Below are 23757 nucleotides of genomic sequence, written 5' to 3' on the forward strand. Positions count from 1 at the left end.
TAATACGTTAACTAAAGTCGATCACAAAAAGTATGATGTGTCTCAAGTGAACAGAGAAACAAGTGCCGATTATTACAATGGCGAGTCAGAAATATTAGCGATATAAACAAGCAACAGAATTCCCGAATGTTCGTCCTCGCACTCGAATGCTATAACGCACTCGAACAAACTTTCCTCAACACAAGCTGTGAAGCTACATTACGAGCAGCCCTGAGGTCCACTAGTGAGGGATGAATACTGTTAAGGGATACCTCCTAATTGTCCCTTGTGCATACTCTGCAAAGACTAGAGTGCAGGAAAAGCAGATCGTGCACGGAGGTCGATGCATTTGGTCCAGTAATCTCCCTAGTGAATACTTTCCCTAGTTTTAATGGATGACAAGAATATAAATTCTTTCTTTCTCGTTATCCCCACCCATCCCTTCGCTTTCTCTATATAGGAATGCCTTTTTATCGAAGCTCCAATTAAGCCAAAGAAATATAACTAAAGCAGAGAAATTCTCCCTCACATGGAAATTAATCGAAAATTTATAAACGTAAATGAATACTTACCCCTCTTTGAAATGTACCAACACCTGGGTGAGTACTCATAATTAGTTTATGGTTAGGAATAAATGAATGCCTTGTTATCATTTGTTTATAGTCTTATCTGTAATAATTCCCAACGATAAAAAAAAATATACGATCACTTGGGAGTTGAATTGCATAAAATGTTTGCCCAAGTATTAAGAGCATCTTCAGGATGAATTCACATCAGCAGCTGATCCTCGTGAGCAACATCTAAGCTATATTAAATTCCATTCATGGAACAAATGTGGACTTGCCGATCAACGCATAATTATTTGGAAAAAGTTCTAGTCCTATAAATTAAAGGAATTTATGGAACCGCTTCTAATTGAAGCAATTGTATAAAGATTGTATAAAGAAAGCTATGAAACCTTGCTAAATATTTGTCCCGATCTTAATAGATGTTATGAGATTATGTTATACCCCTTTTTGAAAAAATGTTCTTTTTCACACAGATATTCTTAATTAATTTTTACATACGAGTATTTCTTTATTTTTTTAAATTTTATTATTTTTAATTTGATTGTCATTTTTATATATATAATGTAGTTAGGACTTCAGAGCATCTGGACAGTACTGCTTTACTCTTTTCACGTGGGAATGACACGTTCTTATTGTTGATTCATTGATTATGGTGCTTGTCTCTGGTAGAAATTCGCCATTTTATTAGTGTAATAATGAGGTTACGTTGGTTATGTTTTTCCGTGTACTACAAAACCTCGAAACGTTCGATAATTGAAGCATATTAAGTGTGTTTATTGTTTAATTGACATAAATGAGTAACAGATACTTGATCTGCGTTTACTTCGGTGACAAATGCAATTAAATTCTATTATAAGATCTTGAAATATTTCAATTAATCAGCTAAAAGAAGTAAAGTAAGTCGATATATCGGATGAGGAGCAAAATTTATTTATTTTTTATTAAAATTAAGAATTAGAATAATTTGATGTTCATAATTATTAATATCATTAAATTGTGTACTATAAATGCAATATGACTCTCAGCTACAAAATTTTAGCTAAAATTTTTAGAGACTTATGTTTGGAATAAAACCCGATTTTTTTTCCCAATAACGCTGATAATACAGTGCCTTATCGTTTCTGTGTGTCTCTGTCTGCATGGATTTCCTCTTAAACTACAGAATGGATTTTAGCATCGGGATCCATAATAAAATGTCAGCTAAAAGTGTGTTTAAATTGATCAATCTGATCTAGATTTGGTCTAGTTTGATCTAGATATTAGAGAATCAAATTGTTTTAAGCAGCTGTTCATCTTGGTTGAATACATTTACGTTATCTCAGAAGAGTAGATAAATGTCATGCATTTTAAGGAGGTGTCATTTCTGCTCTATTTCGAATCTGTCGGATTCACTTTTGGGAATGGCATATTTGGCAAAAAAAATCGACATTTTTGTCCACTAATAAGTATATAATCAATGGATTAAAATTGTAAGTGATGACTTTCAAATGATCTTAATCATCTTTTCCAGAAAATGAGAAACAGTCTAGCAGTGACTAGCTAATGACATATTTCTGGGCAAATAAATTTTAGGATAAAGGTTGCTCGTAGGACTATAGCTTATCGAAAGTATTTGTTTTCAAGGGAAACTTATTCTGTTCTCTCGTTTCGGCTGATCATACCTCGAAGTGCTACAGTAAGTTTTAAAGAAAACTTACTTATAATCGTTTCATTGCGTTTGTTTTATTGTCAAAAAAAAAAAAAAAATGTTTTCATAGCCAATAATGTTTTATAATCAAAAAGTAAAGCTATATTTGAAAATTAAAAAAAGTTTCGAAAGTGACCGAGAGATTAGGAGTTTCCTTGGTAACTAGACAGTCATCGCTCCAGCCTGGTTGGACGAATGGTTAGCGCATGTACTCTGCAACCAACATGCTGCGGATTTGATTCCGGCAGTGGACATGGCTCTTTCTGATTTTAATGTCTTTTGGAGGCCTGTAGTGACTTCAAAAAATTCCACGTTTGTAGCAAGGTTTCCGGATTAGGTAAAAATAAATACAAATATTAACAATCCTTAGCCCACTGATAGTACTAACGTATTATAGGTTTACAATCTTTCGTGGGGTGTTATCACATTTTTAAAAAAATTCAAGAGGAACTCTGCTCAGAGACACTTCACTATTCGCCTCTTATTAGTGCTATTAATTAATGTTTCGATATCCTTTCTTTTGATAAACATAAAAATTAATTAAAATTGAAAATGCATTTCCTGAACATTGCCAACAAACATTGATACATTCGTTTCGTCTTATTGCTTATATTATAGTATAATATAGTATAGTATTATAGTATAATACTCACATAGAAGTAACTCACATAGAAGCTGGTTTTCAAAAAGGTTTAAAAACATCAGCAGCAGCATTCATCGATTTGTCAGCAGCCTTCGACACCGTCTAGAGACAAGGCCTTCTATATAAATTATATAAAATTATCCCATGTAAAACAATAGCCCATATTATTAACAATATGCTAAGAGATAGAAGATTTATAGTGGCTACAGGTAATAAAACTAGCTGCAAAAGGAAGTTAAATAATGGATTGCCACAGGGATATCTGTTTTATCTCCCTTATTATTCAATCTGTATACATCTGATCTTCCTGTCACTACATCAAGGAAATTTTGTTATGCCCACGATATAGCAATAACTACACAGCATAAATGCATAAGTTGTACAGAAGAAATTCTAAAAGCTGACTTAACTATACTGGATGAATATTTTAACAGATGGAGACTGTTTAAATAGGAGGAGCAAAGCAGTAATATCTTGTTTTCATCTAAATAATAACTTGGCAAATGCGGGACTAAAAAATGAATTGAACAACACCATACTTCCATACACATTTATGGTGTATAATAAATTCCCTCAGTACTTGGGAGTCACACTTGACCGTTATCTCACTTTCAGACAATATCTTTCAAACTTGTCATACAAACTAAGGACACGTAATAATATTCTACAGAGACTCTGTGGCACTACCTGGGGTTGAAGAGCCTATACTATTAGGACAACAGCCCTTGCTTTGGTATTCTCAAGTGCTAAATATTGTGTTCCTGTGTGGCTAAATAACCTTTACACAAGGATTATCGATTCTCAATTGAATAATACCTTAATATTAATTACAGGCGCTATTAGATCGACTCTAACCTATTGGTTACCTCTTTTACCAGCCATTATCCCTACAGAACTACGTAGATCGAATTCTTTAGTCCGTGAATTTCAAAAAATTGCAGGTAATCCAAACCTACCTATTCATTAGGATCTCCCAACTCTTAACTTCAATAGGTTGAAATCTCGCCATTCATCACTACGAGCAGCAGAAAAACAAGTCTAAATAATTTTAATCCTTTATCAAAGTGGGAGAAAATATGGAAGGAAAATACGAAAGAACATTTGAATAACATCTTTAAAAGTGATCAAATCATTACATCAAATGATTTGATCCTATCAAATCATAGGATTCGGACAAACCATGACCTATGTGGAGATACGCTCTATAAATGGAACAGGCAGTCATCTCCAGTATGTGACTGTGGTGCTCCACGACAGACTGTGTAACATATTGTAAAATAATGCGCCTTTCATGCTTATCAGAATGACTGGAATGATTTTTTACAAGCGGCTCCTGAAGCTGTGACCTGGATTACAAATTTAGATCTGAATTTATAATGATTTTTTATTCTTATAACCTATTAAGACTTTTACTTTTAACTTTTATTTTAACTTATTTTCTATATTAAGACTTTTACTTTTAAGTTTCTACTTTTAACAATTCCTGAAATCTGAGTGTACCATTCACGATGTAAAACAATGACATTCCGAAAAACAACTGGTGTTGATTATGGTCAATCGAAATCGACGGGTTAAAACTCGAGTTTTTCTTCAAAAAAAGAAACCTACTTATTTATTTCAAAGATCGAAATCGAATAACTTTAGAATGGTTCCGAAAAAGTTTCACAAAACCGTTCTCTAGTCAGTGAATAGAACGGAACCCATAAGTCTCTCTTCCGTTGATTTACGGTCATGGCAGTTACTACGACGCTATGCGGGCGCGTGAAATATGAAGCAACGTTACTTCGAAAATCACAGAAAAAGGAGAGAAGCATAATTTTATGTGTGAAAGAGAACTGAACAAACATTAATTACAGTATTGAAATCGAAATCATGATATAACAGTTTTGAACGTAACTTTCCCTATATGTGGGAACAGTTCAACGTATGAATTCCGTGTCAATTTTTTATTTTTTTAAAATTCTTTTCTCACATCTTGTAGTAATGAATGAAAAATATTTTTGTATTTACTTATGTGGTTGATTCGGAATATTATCATAACACTAGCAGCATATAATATTCGGAAATAACTTCAGCATGGAACGTATTAAAACTATCGTTTGCAGCATATATTTCCAGTGAACTCGAATGAACTTTGGTTTTATGATGATCTTCTCGGAGACTTCATTGAATATGGATAGAATACGAAGAATATTTCACAAAACGTTCACCTGGAACTCAGTCTTTTTAAGAACCTGTTCTACAAATAGGTTTATTTATGTAACGTCGATAAAACGTACTGAGAGCCCGAATCATTGCATCCTCTCACGCTACCTTCGGGTGCTAGACGGTAGCTGGAAAACCTCTGACATTACAAGTGCATAAATTCTAATTATTAGAAGTTATGCCTTCTGCTGGAATTCGCCAGTCAAACTGATTGTATCCTTTCTCATTTAGGACTAGGTCATCAACCGCGTATTTGTCTGCACCTCATTTCAAAGACGTTTTTATGAAAGAAATGAGAAGTAATGCTTACTGCATCGGCATTACCAAGGGAATAGTTTCCCAGTTCAGAAATCGATTATTTAATAGAAACTCTTATAGGACTGCAAGCGAATTTTGTTCTAGTACTTTATACTCCTCATTGTTCTTCGTTTGAAATGGCACTCATTTTTAAAGTGCATTAAGATCTTCTAGTAATTAAATTTACACACAGTACCTTAGAAGAATTAGATGTACGCTTGGAGAAAGGAGAAATAAAAATAGATTTTGCTATACGACTGAAATATTTAACGAATTTTGCAATAGGATTCGCTCCATGATATAACACTTATTATTATATTTATGCTTTTTGAGAGAGCGTATTTTTAAAACTGGTCTCTTTGTGACACAAATGTTTCTTTGAATATATATCTTATCATTTTTCTAGTAGACCAGGATGGTGCAATCAATCGGATTGCTTTCTGTTGTAGAGCATCCACAGTTTTTAGTGAAGGTTTGACACCAACAACTCTACAGTTGGTTGACGGATCTGTGACTATAAAATATAGGTAGTTGCTCTGTGAAGTACTGACGGTAGCTGAAGAGTAATCACACTAAAATTGTTCTTTACTTGGTACCCAGTTGGAACCGAAAATGAGATTAGATGAGGTGGACTGCTTTTAACGTGATATAATATCGGACTGGATTTTAGAAGTAGAATTGACTAGATTACTCTTCTCCCACAGTATATAAACAAGTAGGTCAGTATTTAAACAATTTGCCGTAGGTGTTCTTCCAATCTGATTCATTTATATAAACGAGAAGGAAGAGATCAGAGTATTCTTCTCAGCAAAACCATCACGGTTGGCAGGTAAGTGAGTGAATGATTACAAATATGCTCGAGCCGATATTTTTTAATGAGAGTTCAAGGTGGAATAAAAGAAGGTGAATTTTCTAAATTCGTCCTTTACACGAAATGTAGGGGAAGAATATGTTCGAGATTATTATCTAAACTTCTTATTGGAGAAGCGACGTTAGCAGTATAGTTGAAGGGATTCTTAGTGAGAAAAAGTTTATGAGCGCTGAGATGTACAGATCGATTCTGAGAGCATGTCTCAGGATCTCTTTTCTCAGAATCTACGCGTATTACTTAAGTTAGCCTGTTGACATTGCGTACATTCAATTTTGTAAGGAGACTAGCCTGTCGGAGGTCCAGACTGGAAGAAGGCAAATTTACCTGAACGGTTCATCAGCGAAACGATTCAGATTTGTAGACTGTTAACTGGTATCTCCTTCTATGAGGATGGAACTAGAACCTTCTATGGATATCAGTGACATCTTGGAAGTGCATTATTCACAGTCCTTAATTTATATTTTCACTGAACGGGAAGGTGCTGTACTTTCTTTAGCAAGAAATTCAGATTGTATTCCTTTCAGAAATTGTGATCAGAACGCATTGAGTGGAAACAGACCACTCAGTACAAAGGCTGGGTTAATAATTGATCTTGAGCAGCTAGATATTGCGTGCTAACTACTTACCAACCTAATATTTAGGTTAATAATAACCCAAATATTTTTGGATTATTAACACAAAAATTTCTTCCTGTATAGGAAGGATCTCAAAAGCTTAGATATTAGCTTGATTATCAGCGCACATCTTTCCATCTAAATGGTTTTTTATGAAAAATACTTTTGTTGTAATAATATTTTTGTTGAATCATGTTGTAATAATAAAAACCACAGAAATAATTAAATTAGGCACAGCAACAAACAGAGACGAAAAGGGCTAAATACAAATAATTGAATCTTCAAATGGATAGAACACAATCTGAAACTAAATCCTCTGCTTTTCAATGCAGTACACTAAAAATTCCCTTATCATCAAACATACTAATCCCCTAACCTCTTAGGTTTTTCACAATCGACGCTGATAGGTAAAGAAACCGTGCATTTCTCGGAATCTGTTCCGAGTTTTGTCACCTCTTTACTTTAAAACAAATCCTTTCACTAAAGTTTCAGTTTGGGTAGCTCCATTCAGAAATCAGCCGTCTTTTTATTGAGGCGATTATTGGATTTCAGGATGCAGTACGGCTGAAGTAAATAATAATGCAGTTAAAATACATTTGGGAAAATCTGTGTCTGTATAGGCCTGTCTTTATCATCGCTACTTATTAAAATCAGCTGTTACCGTATACAAATTCTTCTGATAATGCCAGTATTTCTTCTATGTTTTTTCTAATATCTTTATGTGTTTTACAAGTTTATTTTTTATTATATACATTTTTTTTGTATTAACCAAGACAAAAAAATTGAGCGTTGCATTAGCTCTGTTTTTTTAAGCTCCAGAAGCTGCTATCCCCCTTCCCCCCAGTGCAGTATTTTTGCAATGTCTCTTCTAACTCATTCGATAACAAAATGCTCTTTGGTTAAAAAGGGCGCATTTCCGAATCGCGTCTAGGTCGCGGAGAAGCTTTATACGACATTTCAAATGAAGCTGAGTTATCTATTCTAAATGGAGGTGACACGTTTCGCATCTCTCAAGACTGACAAACTGGAAAGAATAAACGCAGTTAGCTAACATAGCAGACCATGCATCCATACACTGATAGGCTGTCTGAGCATTAAGCTTCTATGAGACCCAATTACTTGGCTTCGAGAAAGGTCCCACCCAAAAAGATTGCAAACCTCTGCACGTGAGTGAACTATTTATTGTTTTTATATTTTATATTTTTGTTATATTTAACATAAACTGAAACCAAGCTCCAAAGATCAAATATCGACCTATTTCAAACCTCCACCTAACGGATTGATCCCATACCCTTTTATGAGAATTTAGTTACAGAACTCACCATTCACATAAATCATTTCACTAATTCTAATAACAGACAGTTTATCATAATGTTTCCCTGCGGGAGGAAAAGATGACTACAGTTTCGACATTCGTTCTCTTTTAAGGGGAAAAAAAAAGTTGAGTTGCGAATCTTCAAAAACTCTGCAATGGCTCTTGGTATTAAAAAACATCAGTTTTCAGGTTTAGAATAAATTATAATATTCCTCATTCGTCGCCTGAATAAATGCATGAAAACAAAACATTCGAAGATTCACTCAGATTACAATCTACATGACTACTGTTAAAGAAAAAAGTGAAAAACTGACTCATTAGTTCTGACATTAGATGATACGTTTTGCTTACAGAAAACGAGAACCTGTATTTACAAAACGGGCAGTTGCACAAAGCTCCTGAAGATCAAATGCATTTGCTGGTAAGAGAAGCAATATAACTCTTTTTTTTTTTCCTCTCCGCACTTTACGTATTCATAACAGCAGCTTATTGAAGCTTACTCGAATTTCACACTGTGAATTACTCTGACAGGAAGCGGCGAAAGGAGAGATTGATGAAACTTGTGAGGCGAGAGAAATTGAAAGAATAACTGCTTTAGCACAAGCCGTTGCGGCCATGTACTGTTTCATTAAAGGTACTTCCGATGCGTGCACTAAATGCATATGTTCGTTCCACTTGGGGACGAAACGCCACGTATAACGGGGTTCGATCTTAGCGTAGTAATAAGTTTGCGTAGCAAGCAGATTTCGTGTCCATTCGGAAGGTGTCAGTGTGAGAGTGCATTGTGCAGTCTTGTGTATTATTGACCCGACAAAGTAATGGCAAGAGTTCCTGCGAGGAGGGGGAGAAGACTTATTTGTTGTCCACTGCGACTGACCAGTGGTCGTCATTTGTCAGCATAAATGGGCTTGCGTTGAAATCGCCAGTGAGCAGCAATAACTGGATCAGGCAGGCCCACGTACTGCGCGTGACTGTGTACTGCCTATAAAGCGTGTCTAGATATCCCGTAATGACATGATTTACCTCATTCCGAGTGACCAATCGGCGGAGAACACCGTGATGGATACAGTGTAATAACAGCAGCAGGCGGGAAACCCGAGAGGGACTCGAGTTCTTCGTTTCCACAGTAACGGGCCGTTAGTTGCCTGTGTAATGCTTAGCCGTGGTGTATAATCGGTCGTTGGCGGTCCGTCTACCTGCCTATCGGTTTCAGCACGCGGAACGTCAACACAGTATCGAGTCCCGGACGCACATTTCACACGGCGATGATGATGGATGATGTTCTCCGAATAGCGGAGATTGTAGCCAACCTTACGCTTGGGGAGTTGCTTCAGGAAGTGATAGCCTCAGATATCTCCCTGGGACAAACAATCTGTCACTTTGAGAAGCCTCTCTTAGGCGTTCACTGGTCCATGATACGTTGTCGTTTTTCACTGTCGCTTCCAAAGGCCTTTTTTTTTTTTTTCACGCATAGTTTAGACCGTTTTTCCTCGTGCTGTAACATATCACGACCGCAGATCTGACTTGTTCTGTGACATTTGCGGCACGAGGTTCTGTCGCTTCATTTTCTTGAACCTACGCCAACACTGCCATTCTTCACTATAAATCCATAGCAGCTACTATCAACCACCTAACCCAGATTTCTAAATATCCAAATCGGCGAGTCAAATATGTTATTGCTCCGAAAAGACTCCAAGCAAACATGAGTCTGTTCTTCTCGTGAATTTGTGGAGAAATTCTGCAGCACTTGACTCTGAAATATTAGATTGTATAGCTGCGCTGAAGGATTATTGAATTGTTTTAAGATGTTGATATTAAATAGGTATTAAATACATTTCTTTTCTACATGCAAGGAAAGGCAATCAAACTTGAATAAAACTGCAATGGTACATTTTAAAACTGAATATATGTTTGTGATTCGGAGAAAACAACTTCACTTTTATGAGCACTAGATTAAATGGTTTAGTATTTTTGTATGCTCTAAAATAAATAAGGATCAGGTACTCTTCTTCAGCCTTCTCTTAAAGTTTGACTAAATGGAGTTTCAAAGTGGATAGCCACAGTTGGGTTCAAATTAACATCTTTTTTTATTTTGTTTTCGAATACTTTATTTGATATTTTTTTCGATGAGATTGAAATAAAAAATAACTACAGACATGTTAAGCTGATGATAAAGTGATTTTATCAACACAGAAGTAAACGTTTTGAATATTTTAATGCAAGGTTTTGCCTATCAGTAACCGAGGGAAAAGGTAAACAAAGTAAGTGGAACCAGAACACAGAATATCAAGCAAAAATTCAAATGTTTTGATTATAGCCTGAGGACACAGTCAAAAGTAGCTAGGTTTTTTTTTATTTATTTATTTAAACGCAGAATCGCAATCTTTCAAATGTTTGAAAGCTTTTTACACCCATATTTATTTAGGTTATGACTATTTTGTACAGCATAGGCGGATTCCCAGAATAACCTGTGACTGTTGATGCGGAGTCGTTTTAAGATAACAGTTTTTCTCCATCTAACTGCATGTAGAGTGTCGAGCACGTGGACTGCTACTCCACTTTGTCCATATCAGTTCATAACTGTATAATTTTGGTGTTCTTCTGTCCGTTTCGCTGCGGATCTTCCAGACTGTCAATAATAAGTATAAGTGCGTTTGCACTGGCAGTGTATTTTATGTAATCCATGTACTAATAGTAGCTAAACTTCAACTTTTGGAGAGAGAGAGAGAGAGAGGGGAGGGATAAGAAATAATTTTGAAAATAATTTGGAGCGCTGACATGCGTATAATCGGGTGTTTGTTTATTTATTTTATTTTATTTTTTTCAAATACTCTTCTAATGTAAGCAACTACTATTTTTTTAGTGAGATAACCGCTCTCTGTTAGTTTGTCTGCTATTACGTTCAGGGTGTAATAATCTGTTTATTTTTTAAGGATTGTAGCTATTGTTGATGAAATGATTAAAATGTGTTCTGATTATTTTCAGACGTATATTGTCACTCCAACAAGTTGCTGTAGTTCTGAATGTTAATGATTTTTATTATGTGATCTGTTTGTACAGGATAATGGTGTGAATTAATGTTAAGATATCCCTTATTATGCGTAAGTTTCTTTCATGTAGGAACACCCGAAGTATTATCAGCTGGAAAGGCCGCATTATTGTTATTTAAAAAAATAAAAATAAAACTAACAAGTCTTATTAACAAGTCGATTCGTATAGGAGCTAAAACAAAGCGTGATTTTTGGTGAATTTCAGTGATATCGGCATGAAAAATAAATAAATAAACATATCTTCTAGTATGCACTTGTTTGAATCAACAGACATGCAGAACATAAATTCATATTTTGTAGAGTCAACGATAGCTGTGGTATTCATTTTAGAAGGTGGACGCTTCAAAAATTGGATATCTTGAAGTAAATCACAGATGCCGTTTAGCCATACCATCTCTTATACAGTACCGAGCACGTGCGTATGCACTCGTGCAACCAAACCAAACACCCCAACACACACACACACACACACACACGAAAACACGTAAACTTCTTTGACGAACTTTGAGAGTAACCAGGCCACGGGAAAGTTTGAGGTCTTACTGAAAGATTTCCAATGGAAACATTGGAAATCGTGTGACTATTGTTCGCAGTCTTGAGTCCAGTGAACTTTCAAATTTTATTATTTCAGTGCCAGACTGTAGTCTGGTGACTAAAAAGAAAAGTTTATACTTTAACTTTTATGGCCTGATTAAACTTTATTGCGATACTAAAAATGCATTTATTCTAGCGTGAGAATACCATTGCAGTACCTTTCGTCTTGTTAATGTACACTAACAGCTTAACACATGACTCCATTTATTTAAAAAAAAAAAAAATTCAATACAGGTACACATATGTTAAAGCTAATTCAAGGCTTCATTACTTACATCTCTTCTTCTCCTCCTTGCTGAGATCGTTTATGATCGTCCATTCAGCTTGCAACAGACAGTTAAAAAACTTGGTTCCACAGTGTCCACCTCCCATGTAGCATCACACCTTGAGCACGCCCAGAGTGTGAAGAAAAGACGCGTAGTTATAAGACGAAATGGGGTTTTCTCCACAGGAGGGCTTCCTGATAAATTCCAGCTACCTCCATTATGCGGAAGCGTTTATAGAGGAGACTACATAAAACGTTTATGACATTTTGTTATCCTGCCATGTAAAGGAAGTTCTATTGATGGAAGAACTATTTGCAGATTTGAGGTCTTAGCTAGCAGTCATCATAATGCAGAATTTCTCTCTCTCTCTTTCTGTGTGTGTGTGTGTATATACATATATATAATGGAATAATGGAAAATATATGTCACGAATTTGATGATGATATTAGAATACAAAGATAACCTGTGAATCTAAAATTTCCTGTCGTCTGATAAAACAAGGTCTGAAACGGCAATCAGTTAAATGTAAGTCAATCAATGATTAAGTTTACATTATTATTAATCTCCTATCAACAATTTTCCTCCAAATCACTCTATTACTTGTGAGCACTCCAATATTGTCATATCTAACATTTCGTGCTTCTAAGGCACTTCTGACCGAATCAATCCACCTAGACTTGGTCTTCTTCCCGATCTCTTTCCTGCCATCTTAGCATCAAACACCTTATTTTGCTAATCTTTCCTCACCCATTCTATTTAAGCGTCCGTGCCACCTTATTATCTCTGCTAACACATTCTTGAATGATGATAATGTCAAGTTCTTTTCTAATATCTTCATTTTTAATATAATTCTACCACTGATGCCATGAGTTCACTTCCCTGATTTTTCTCAGAACCCTCATATTGGTCTCTAGTCTTTGATCAAGTGCTTTATTTCTAACCTAACTCTCAGATCCATAACTTAAAACTCGTTTAAACACTGTCTTGTATACTGCTAGTTTGGTGTTTTGGCTAATTTCTCTCTATTCCATATAAATGTATGTAACTGGTTACCCACCACACCAGCTTTACTTATTCTGTTGTCTATTTCCAGATTTAATTTTCCATCTTCACTAAAAATTGTGCCTAAATAGCTGAAATAGTTTACTTGTTCTATCGGATCTCCATTCAGAATATAGCTGATATTTTCTATGTTCCCGCCTATTTTCATGGTTTTGGTCTTTTTATTGTTGATTTTCATGCCAAATTTGGTACAGCTGTTATTCAGTTTAGTTAGTGAATTCTGGAACGCGTAAGAGTGGAGATGTGCTTAAGGATAGAACACCATCTACATAAAGAAAAGCAAAGTTTGCCACTCCAAATCTAATATCAGGCTTAATTCTACTTTCTTTCATAATGTGATTCATGTAGATGATGAATAAGAGTGGAGATAATGTGCGTCCTTGTCTTACCCCTGATTTTATCAAAGCATCTTCCTCTACTTCCTTCAATTCTAGCTGGTGAGTTACAACGTAAATATGTATTGAGTTACAACGTAAATATGTAACTATGTATTGCCCTAAATAATGTTCCATTTACCCCATATAATTGTAGTGTTTTAAAAAGCTCTTCTCTCTCTGCACCTTGTCGTAGGCCTTTTCCAGATATACAAAACGTAAAAAAAGTACATATCCTTGTCATATTCTCCCGATTTCTCAACTATTTTTCTTAACGTGAAATTCTGATTTTGAAACCTCTATTTGGCCTGAACCCAGCTTGTTTTTCTCCAAGTTTCTCTTCTGCAATCTTTTTCAACCTTTTGCAGGTATGCTTGCATAAATCTTACCTGTAATACTTAGTAGGTAAATTTCCTCTGTAATTCTCACATTTAGTTTTATTTCCTATTTTTATAGATGGGTACTATAACAGCTCTACTCCAGTCATTGGAAATTCGACCTTCTAACCAGGCCCTCTGAATTATGCAGTGTAGCCACTGCAAAACTTTTATACTTCCATACGTAAGCATTTCTGGTCGAATATCACTACTCCAGCTGCCTTTCCACATTTCAAGTTTTTGACGGCGTTTTCTACTTTAAATATTGATATGCACTTCTCTTTGCATTCTTCTTGAAAATTTTCCAGTATATTTCTATCACTACTTGGTTCATTTAACATTCTTTCAAAATAATTACTCCAGATATCAAGGATATCCTTATCTCCAGTTTTCATGTCACCTCTATCATCTTTGATTCCTTTTACAGCACTCTTTCTTCCATTTCTGAGCGTCTTCAATAGTCTTCAGAACATTTTGCCACCTTCCTGATATTTATTTTCTACATTCTTGCCAAATCTTTCCACGACTTTTAACTACTTTTACACACAACTCAACTGTCTTACATTTTACTCTGTATTCTTTTAGGTGCTACTTATTTGCTAGGAACTTTTTGTATGCTTTCTTCTCTTCCAGCACTTTTTAAAGAATAATATAATATGAAAACTTTTTTGGTGTGTCAGGCAGACATGTATTATCTGTTCTTGCTACCATACCTACTATTTCACAGTGCAAATATTATTTAAAAGTTTGTTTATTGAGAATAAAAGAATAAACTTTATTCGTTTCAACTAAAATAATGGTAAACTCGAGGCATACCATTGATCCCATTATATTATGTACTATGATTTCCTGAGTAAACAAAGCAAAAGTTTTGTCATTGTGGAGAAATCAGTCTCTAATGCAAATCCTCTCAGGACTTTTTGGTCGTACATCTACCGAATAGTGTCGCGTCTCTTTCATGAACTCGCATCAAATTCCTTGATTTATATTACATTTTATATGTTTTTCCCGTCGATTTGTGTTACAAATATTTCATATTATCTACATGCATCACATCACATTTGAACTTTAAACACTAATCAAATATGCAAATTCTTCTCATCATTTCCGAGCCTACGTAGGTAAGTCGGTATCGACGATATCATGGTTTGGAATCCAGTTTAAAACACAATAAACTTTATAAGGGTTTTTCATCTGACGGTGAGCTAGAAGTTTTATCTACGTAGGTGGAAGTGCTTTACCTCTTGGAAATTCGTTTTTCATCCCGCAAAACAGACAAGCCGGCCAGAAGAACACGTCAGCAATTTATAGGCATAATACACTTAGCTGCTTCGGCAGTAATTACAAATAATAAACTACTAATCTATTTCTTCTTTCGAATCTAATTTCAACTTCTCATCTTGAAGGTTTTTAGTTTGAAGTCGATCTTGATGCACACGCGCTTTTCTTTGAATTCTCTCATTTTTTGTTGGAGTGTAAATAGAAGTTAATATTCTCGGTTATTATTCGGTGCAAATGGACAGAATGTTAAGGCAAGTATTCGCGGTAAACAGTGATCGTCCATTTTCCTATCGGAATATAATCAACGCTCTTGATTTTTTTTTCTTTACCATTTCTCCTCCCAGGGATACTGTCAAGGTCACCTTTCACTTCAGCTTTCCAGATCATATTCTTGTAAAAACTCACAGGCTCGTGTCCTTTTGACACTACAATAGCTTCAAGTGAGACCACCTCCAAGTTGTACTTGTTGATTTTTACAGACAGATTTAAAAAAAAAAAAAATGAAGACGTTGCGAAAAGGTCCAGATAGCAGTCTTTGTAAAAATACTGATCTGTTCTGCATTATTTTCCGTATTAAGTTTATTGTTCTTGATCCTGTTTCTTGAAATGTCTCATAATATTGTTTCATTCATTCTGTTTCAATTCCTGCCATATTCTTGAGACGTTATCGTTTTACTTGATAAATATTTTAAACGAAAAATCCTTCTTGTAATATTCCATTTTAATGTCACCTGTTTATGGTTAACAGTGATGCAATTTGTACAGATTCATATTTTCCTCGCATATCTGTGTGAGAGATAATCCTCTTTAATACTAAATATGGCAACTAGCAATGTCAATTCATAGTGTAATTTAGAACTTTACCAAGCTTCGAATTAAGGTAGTACAAGAAATCAGAGGAACAACGCTATACATTCGTAGACTTGCCATTTTTCTAATAACTATATATATAAAAGGGAGGGATGGCGCACTGTCGTGACTAAGAGTTTTTCTGATATCTAATTTATTAAAAAGAATTTCATTTTTTCATTTTTATTTATTTATTTATTTTTTGTTTTGTGGTGGAAGAGATTGGAAGCAGACAAGAGCAGATAATAGCAAACATCCACAACTACAAAAAAAAAAAAAACGGTTTCGGCATTGGACCTATTCAAAGTCAGTTTAAGATTTGTTGATTGGTTATTCTGCATCTGTTGCGATTCTCAGTGTACGTTTAGAATAAAATCATAACGCCACCGTTTAAATCTCAAACCGCTATCGATGCTTCATTTTTTATGCATCGGACAATGCACAGACGATTTGCTCTGGAAGAAACAAGGTATGCAGTGTTCCATGAAAGATTTGACGGTTATTAGAATTACTTTAACTGGAGCTGGGAATGAAACGAGTGGAGCCCACAGCTAAATCTTCTGATAAAATACTTTTTCTTTAATGGTGAGGCAACTAGTTTCTATAGCAGAATAAACAGATCTAAAATTTTAAGGAGAAATAGTTCTTGTAAGAAGTGAGATTGATTCATCAATGGTGTATTAGCATTTATCATATTCTTGAAAATCCACAAACTGTTCAAATGAAGAGAGAACTAAAGATTCTTAAGCTTTCATGTGAAATAAGCTGAATTCTTGGTACACAACTCATCGGTTATAATGTTGCTGCATATATCGCTTTGGAATGTCTCCTCTCTCCTCTTATAACTTTTAAAACAAGATGTGTATAGTAGTTACGTTTGTTTATAAAACGCAGTATGCGAAACCTTAAAATATTAGACTTTTTGAAATAGTTTATATATCATTATATTTATATAATATTTTTAATTATGTTAACAACACGTTGTTACTCCAGTGTTCTGTATACAAAACTTCCAGTACTGTATTTATATGTTAACTTACTTTTTAATTCCTATTTTATATTTTATTTTAATAATCATTAAAAATAAATCTTCTAACGTCCTTTTATTCTCCACATTGGAAAAGGTGAAGTCGGAGACAAGATTCGTACCTTAAAACGCCATTTACGTTTCAGTCGAGCATTATTTTATATTATGTAATATGCCTGCTCCCAGGTTACTAGAGTTCAAAATGTTTATCTAATTTATGTTGAGGCTGGGTTTTTTTTTAATATTTTTTTTATGGAAGTAACTTTCGGTGCATTCATTCCCCCCTCCGCCCCCACCGAGTGGGATTCGAACTCAGAGCATGTTGGTTGGATAGCAGGGAGGCTACCAACTCAATCAACTAGGCCTATAAAGGTTTACACGGTATCGACATATGCTACAATTAATTCTCTAACTTAACAAGCGTTTTATCAGAAGGATAGACAACAAAATTTCAGGTAGGTTTAGTACACTCTAATATCCAAATTAAAATTCTATTATTTATGTTTTAATTTCAATGTTTTAATGTTTTAATTTCAATGATAGCCAGATTATGAAAAATAGAAACTTGATGTAATATAAGGTAACCTTACGTTACATCTCTTTGTAATATGCACATCGCTAAATAAGTGAATGAGTGTCTCAAATTCTGCACAGAAGTTGAAACCTGAAGAAAGGCCAAATAAATCGCTCTTGAGATCATTGACGAATTTCTCAACTTCTGTGATTCCTACTGTGATTCTGATATCATATAAAGTATATAGTTGTTGTTGTGGTGGTTATAGCCTTTCGGCTGTTTAGAGGCAGCTTTGGTGGCGTATATAACGCCACCATCTAGGGAAATGACTATGAGCAAGGTGGTTTCCTGTTGCCATCCTTGCCTATGACTGTACCCTGTGTGTTCACGGGACCGGTTTGCCAGCTTGCGGGATGAAAAATCCCAGCTGTCCACTCCCAAAACCGGATAACTTGGCTATGGCTGAGGAAAATCCTTAAGCTCCTCACGTCGCCGACGAGAATCGAACCTAGGACACTCCTTCCCCAGGCATATGGTTGCGAAGCGCAAAGCCACTATGCTGACCGCGCGGACAAAGTATATATAAGTACCTTTTAATCCAATATTTAAGGCTAAGCTTTTCATGTAAATTCTTAACTAATAAGGTCCCTGCAAAATTTGAGTTATGAAAAATAGTCTGGAAACCATTAACTGTTTCTGATTTATTTTTGACCACTGATTTCAAATATCTCTTCCATTTTTCTCTATCACGTAAGGATTTTTCACAAAATAGATCCCAATATTACAGTAAAATAGCTTTAAAACGCATTATATTTAAGTAAAATAATAGTACAGTATTTAAAATTTTCCGTAAACATTTTTGGAATTAAAGTATTGGGAAAAAAATTAATAAAAGTAATTAAAGATGAATCTCTAGTTCATACCTTATATTTCGTTGTGGTGTCTTTTTCTTGTTCCTTCAAAGCTTCTTTTTGAACTTTTTCTGTGAAATTCTTTTTCAGGGACGTCTCTGTGCAACATCCAACAATAGTCCGCCATCATGTTGACATTCCACCTGCCCTAATACCTTTTTCCATCTCCTTGATGTCTTGGTGGAATCGCTCTCCTTGCTCTTCGCTGACAGTTCCCAGATTCTCAAGAAAGTAGTCTAAACGAGAGTTGAGAAAGTGAACTTTTAAGCTCATGGAGTATCCCAAATCCTTGAATTTCTGTATCATGTCTTCCATAATAAATTTATAGTTGAGGGAAGGGATGTGGTACAATGTCCTCTAACACCCACTCCAGAAACTGGAAATACATTATTTGCAGATGTACAGCATTCGTTTAGTTAAATAAGTCGATAAATCGTACGTTGGCATAATTCTACTTAAGATGTGTCTTCGTAATCATAAGTGATGTAACTGTCGTATTCAAACCTTGGCAATTCACTGAAGAAAATGAACGATGTTTGTGCTAAGTGAGGACTGAGATTAGAGAGAGAGAGAGAGAGAGAGAGAGAGACGATTTCTCTTGGAAACAAATGAAGGTTGTAATTGGGAAACAATAAGACTGTTTCAGAGAATGGAGATAGGGGGAATGAAAGAGAGCGGAAGAAGTGGGGTCGGTGGATTAACTGCTGAACTATAAATGGACATTAGACAGCTACTGCACGTGTTACTGTAGATATTACGGAAAGGGATGCGAGAGGTAATGGACACCAGTTCGGAACAGTGCCTTCCCATTTGGATGCATAAAGCAGAAACCAACCATATGTGTAACGATAGTTACAGTGTTATTCTATTAACGGGTTTCATGATTAGCCAAATGGCTCTCTTTTCGACAGCATAATAAATTTTGATATGTTTGCGGATATTCCAAAACTGAACTGATAAGGGTGAAAAGTAAAGGATAGGAATTTACTTAGGAGGCGCAAGATAATGCTCGGCTTGCTAGACAAGATGGCCATGATTAAGGATAAGAGGGAGATAAACTAAGATTATTTTTTAAGATGTCTAAGTGCTCATTAATTTATTAAGTGCATCCGTTAAGCGCATTCATGGAGATCAGGGTTTATAGCAAGGATTATAAAACATCTTGAAGCTTGAGACATTTGAGCACTGCTGCAAGGTTTGCCAAATACATGGAACGAGTGGGTGCTTTATATCATCGGGAAAGCTATGGACTGAGTTTGAGATGAGTGAGGGCATGTCATTTATATACAGGAGAAAGAGAACGGGCAATAGAACAGAGTTCTTGATTCACTTCTGCATCGGCAGAGAAATCTGAAGAAAGCCATGAATAGGCTTCCTAGTCGTGGCGAACGACCATTGAGAGAGAGAGAGAGAAACTGACTGCCTGGTTAGTTACAACTATTGGAAAACAGACAATAAGCTGGTAATGTTCTAATGAACCTTCTATGTGAGATGCCTTGGAAATGCTAAAGTAAATGTCAGAGGACAAGGTAAAGCAATGTTTTTTTTTAAACCTTTTTATGCCACGTCTGGAGATAGATAAGCAAGGAAAACTGCTGTATATCTAGTGAGGTGGAATTCATGCTGATGGCTACCAAGTGGTGAAGAAGGTGATTGTTGGTGACCTTTTTCATTATTTTAGAAAGTGCTGAGGTGAGCGGATAATGTGAATGGAAGGCTTTTATTTTCTTTTTTGGAAGGAACTGAATATGGCTTCCACGCTTTGAAGCTAAAGGACAGCTGAGTATAAACGTCTGTACATATGATACAGGACACGTGTTAGCACCGGAGACAAATTTTAAGTCTATTTGGATGAAGATAGGGACAAGAAGTCTTTTTAGAGAATTTCGGGTAGAAGACTCTTGAATAACTAGGTTATTCAAGGTCGTCGTCTAGATTTCTGGCGAAAAGCCACAGAAAAAATGTGCTGCACTATTGCTGTTCTTGTCGGCTTTGGGTAGTTAAAGAAGAAAAAGAGAGAGATGATGCCAGGAGGTCAGCTTTGTCTTTGGGTATTGTTGCAGTAGTGTTATCTTGATTTGACAAGATTCCATTTAGCTGTTTCAAAATCAGATTAAGGTTTGTTGATAACTATTTGTAGACTTCATTGTATGCTGAGAATGAAGCTGGAGATTTCGTCTCTAAAATATGCTTTTTTTTTTTTTTTGACTCTCACTGCCTTGGCCTATTTGATCAAAAACCAAAACTTGGATTTTGAGTGGGAATTTTCAGTGGAATATCAGAAATCTGGAGAGTGGAAAGTAATCTGACCATGGGAAAGGAAAAATAGAAGTTCCGGATGTCATTCTACTTGTCGCCGTTGCAGAGCCGAAGGACACAAATTGGAAAATTCCACAAATGATAAAACAAAATGATGGTTTAAGTTACAGGAAATTTCTGATAACTTTCTTAACTACAGTGCTGGTGAAAGACAAATCTTGTCTTGTTTTTAGCAAAAAAAAAAAAAAAGTCTTCAAGTCTTACTTTTGAGCACGCAAATCTCGAAATAAGATGATATTTCTTTCATTGTATATCTGTAACCTCCAGTCTTTTTCTCATGAACATATTACGAATATCGTCTCTTCATCACACAAAATAATAATAATAATTCCAAATTGGCTTTCTATTTCGCTCAAGGTGTTACTACTCGTATATCTCAGAACAGCTGTTAACTCTGTATAAAGTACAAATTCATCCGACTATTGGATACTCTATTGCATTTGGTTCCAGTCCTAAGAGTCAGAAAAGAGCAATTAGGTTGATTAATGATCCACCTCACTCCAGTTCTTTCTTCTCTCTTTCACAAAGGTTTTTGCTGCATGTTTTCGAAAAATGTTTTCATCGGCACTGTTCAATTTGCATCCGTAGTTCCTTTACGCCTTTCCAAAGCTGTTAAAACACGTACAGCAGCTATTTAACACTTCTTCTTAGTTCAATTCTAAACTCCCAAAGCAATTTTTCTTCTATCTGTCTTTTGGAAATCCCCCTTAAGCATTTGGTAAGCAGCATAGTCTGCTGATCTTCAAATCTCTGTTAACAATTTTCTTCTTTCTCCTCAGCTTTTTGTCCAGTCACAGTATTAATATACTATAAGTTGTATAACATCTTATGTATGGGATTATCATTTAATTTAAAAAAAACTTATTGTGCTCCATTACGCGAATAACTGATGCTGTTCTGAGGACTAAATGGCCTGCTTTTTTATTAGATACGTGTAGCCAATAAGATGAGGACCCAGGTAAGCATTTTTATATTCTGTGTTTAAATTTTTTTTTTAAAAAAATGAAGTATTTTCTTTTGTATAGCAACATTTCCTTCTAACAAAGTTGCTCTCTCTCTTACTTATCAATGGACAGATATAATAGGGGCTAAATGATGAAAAGCTATTTTATGCTTATTCTATTGTGTATACCCGTAAAACCGCTTTGATAAGTACCCCATGCACCTCTCCCTCTCTCTCTCTCTCCACGTGTGTGTGTGTGTGTGTGTGTGTGTGTGTGTGTGTGTGTGTGTGTGTGTGTGTGTGTGTGTGTGTGTGTGTGTGTGTGTGTGTGTGTGTGTGTGTGTGTGTGTGTCACTAATTTATTTTTTGGAATTGCCTCATTAATGTGGCGTTATTTTCTTGAGTTTTTTATCTTCTTTATTTTGAAAAAAATGACATTTCTTATTTTAAAATGTGTGATTTGAATGCTAATGTTAATTCCAAAGCATAGTTCCATAATTTTAATTCTATATTTAGTTCTCCTTGCAAATATGTTCGAGGGGCGACATGTTTTGGTTTAGATAAATTTCTCCACTGTGTTACAGTGATGTTAGGAACGTTCGTTTTAAAAGTTATAATCCATTATTTATACATTCATATTAGTTTATATTGTTATTCGTTTTATCTAGAAGTTCTCGTTTATACTGCATCTTCTAAATCTATTCTTTTATTTAATTTCATCTTAAGAAGCATTTCTCATAGATTCTCTTAAGCATCTTTTGAATAATTTGTTTGTTGATTCAGCTTCTTATATACGTAATGACGTGGAATCACACAAAGTTTACCCAACGATACCGTATTATGTTACTACACTGCTCATCCAATATTCTGTGCATTGTGAAAAATTCATCACAATTCTGTGAAACAATTATTTTTTGTCTTTAGTTAAAACATCTTGCATGAGCTGTACTATGGGAGGAGGGGGATTTAAATAATTAGAAACTTCAGTAAAATACTAAATAATCAAACCTCTTGGCAGAACATGTTTCACTAGGATTTTATATGCGAAAGTTTGATGCATCTCTTGTTTAAGAAACTTAGCATGTGAAGTGGTGATTTTATGGCGCAAGACATATTTTTAAATTTTTCTTCCATTTTATCACACGCTATTCTGCTAATTGGACGGTATCTAATTGTTTTCTGTGTTCATATTATGTTAAAAGGTTAATACTGGGTTAAAGGTTATGTTAATACTGCGAAATAAAAAAATGGTGTTTTTTAAAACCAGTTGAGTAACGAATTACATAAATACTTATATGAGGGAAAAAAAAAACTGAAAATATCCCCTCTGTTTTATTATTTATTTTTTCATTGGGCCCACTGCAGAATGCATGCAGCCGTCAATAAATTTCACTTGACTAAACACACATCTTGTGAAATCGACCAAGTATTAATAAGTATTCCGTTTCACTGGGTATATGCATAAAAATAATAACTAAATAAAATAAAATAAAAAGCACTGTAGTGTTCGATTTTTTGTAGGCTGAAGATGAAGAAGGGCCGGCAATTCAACACCAACTAACAGTGCAGTGTGGAGCCAGTATCAAGCCACCTACAACAGACTTCACTTTCAGGGTTTGTGCGAAATGGGTTCGTATAATTCATTAAGGGGAATAAACTAAAATGCTTGGACATCTCAGCGCCTCCATAGCTTAATTGTAAGATGACTGCACATTGCATCCTTAGACGGGAAAGATTAGATTCTATATAATCTCCGATCATATACGGAGGTATGTAGGATTTCACCCCCCCCCCTCGGAAACTCAGGTTTTTCATACTGTATACAGTCAAATTTGCTAGTCACACATGTTTCAAAAAATACTATTCGCGAACAATAGATGGCGCTGCATGTAGAGGATCGAGCGTAAATGAAGGGCTGTGTGCCCTCCCAAGATGAGTCCTTGGCGGTGTCAAAATAATATGTAATCGCATTTTTAATGTGAAGAAGGTAAGGAATGCTGATTCATCGCT

The 23757-nt window shown here is 35.2% G+C and overlaps 1 protein-coding gene and 1 long non-coding RNA gene across 2 annotated transcripts in view; one reads left to right on the forward strand and one right to left on the reverse strand.

Moving 5' to 3' along the window:
• The window catches only part of LOC150102932 (netrin-1-like), a 178203-nt gene that overhangs the window by 102307 nt on the left and 52139 nt on the right, over nt 1-23757 (forward strand). The window lies entirely within an intron of this gene.
• The window catches only part of LOC150102933 (uncharacterized), a 134659-nt gene that overhangs the window by 81538 nt on the left and 29364 nt on the right, over nt 1-23757 (reverse strand). Inside the window, exon 2 of the long non-coding RNA XR_016548767.1 lies at nt 2889-2996. This is a non-coding gene — a long non-coding RNA (uncharacterized LOC150102933). The remainder of the gene's footprint in view (nt 1-2888; nt 2997-23757) is intronic.

Source organism: Typopeltis vanoorti, chromosome 9 (genome assembly GCF_054136105.1).
Source record: "Typopeltis vanoorti isolate ZY-2024b chromosome 9, IOZ_Tvanoo_1.0, whole genome shotgun sequence".
Classification (NCBI taxonomy): domain Eukaryota; kingdom Metazoa; phylum Arthropoda; class Arachnida; order Uropygi; family Thelyphonidae; genus Typopeltis; species Typopeltis vanoorti.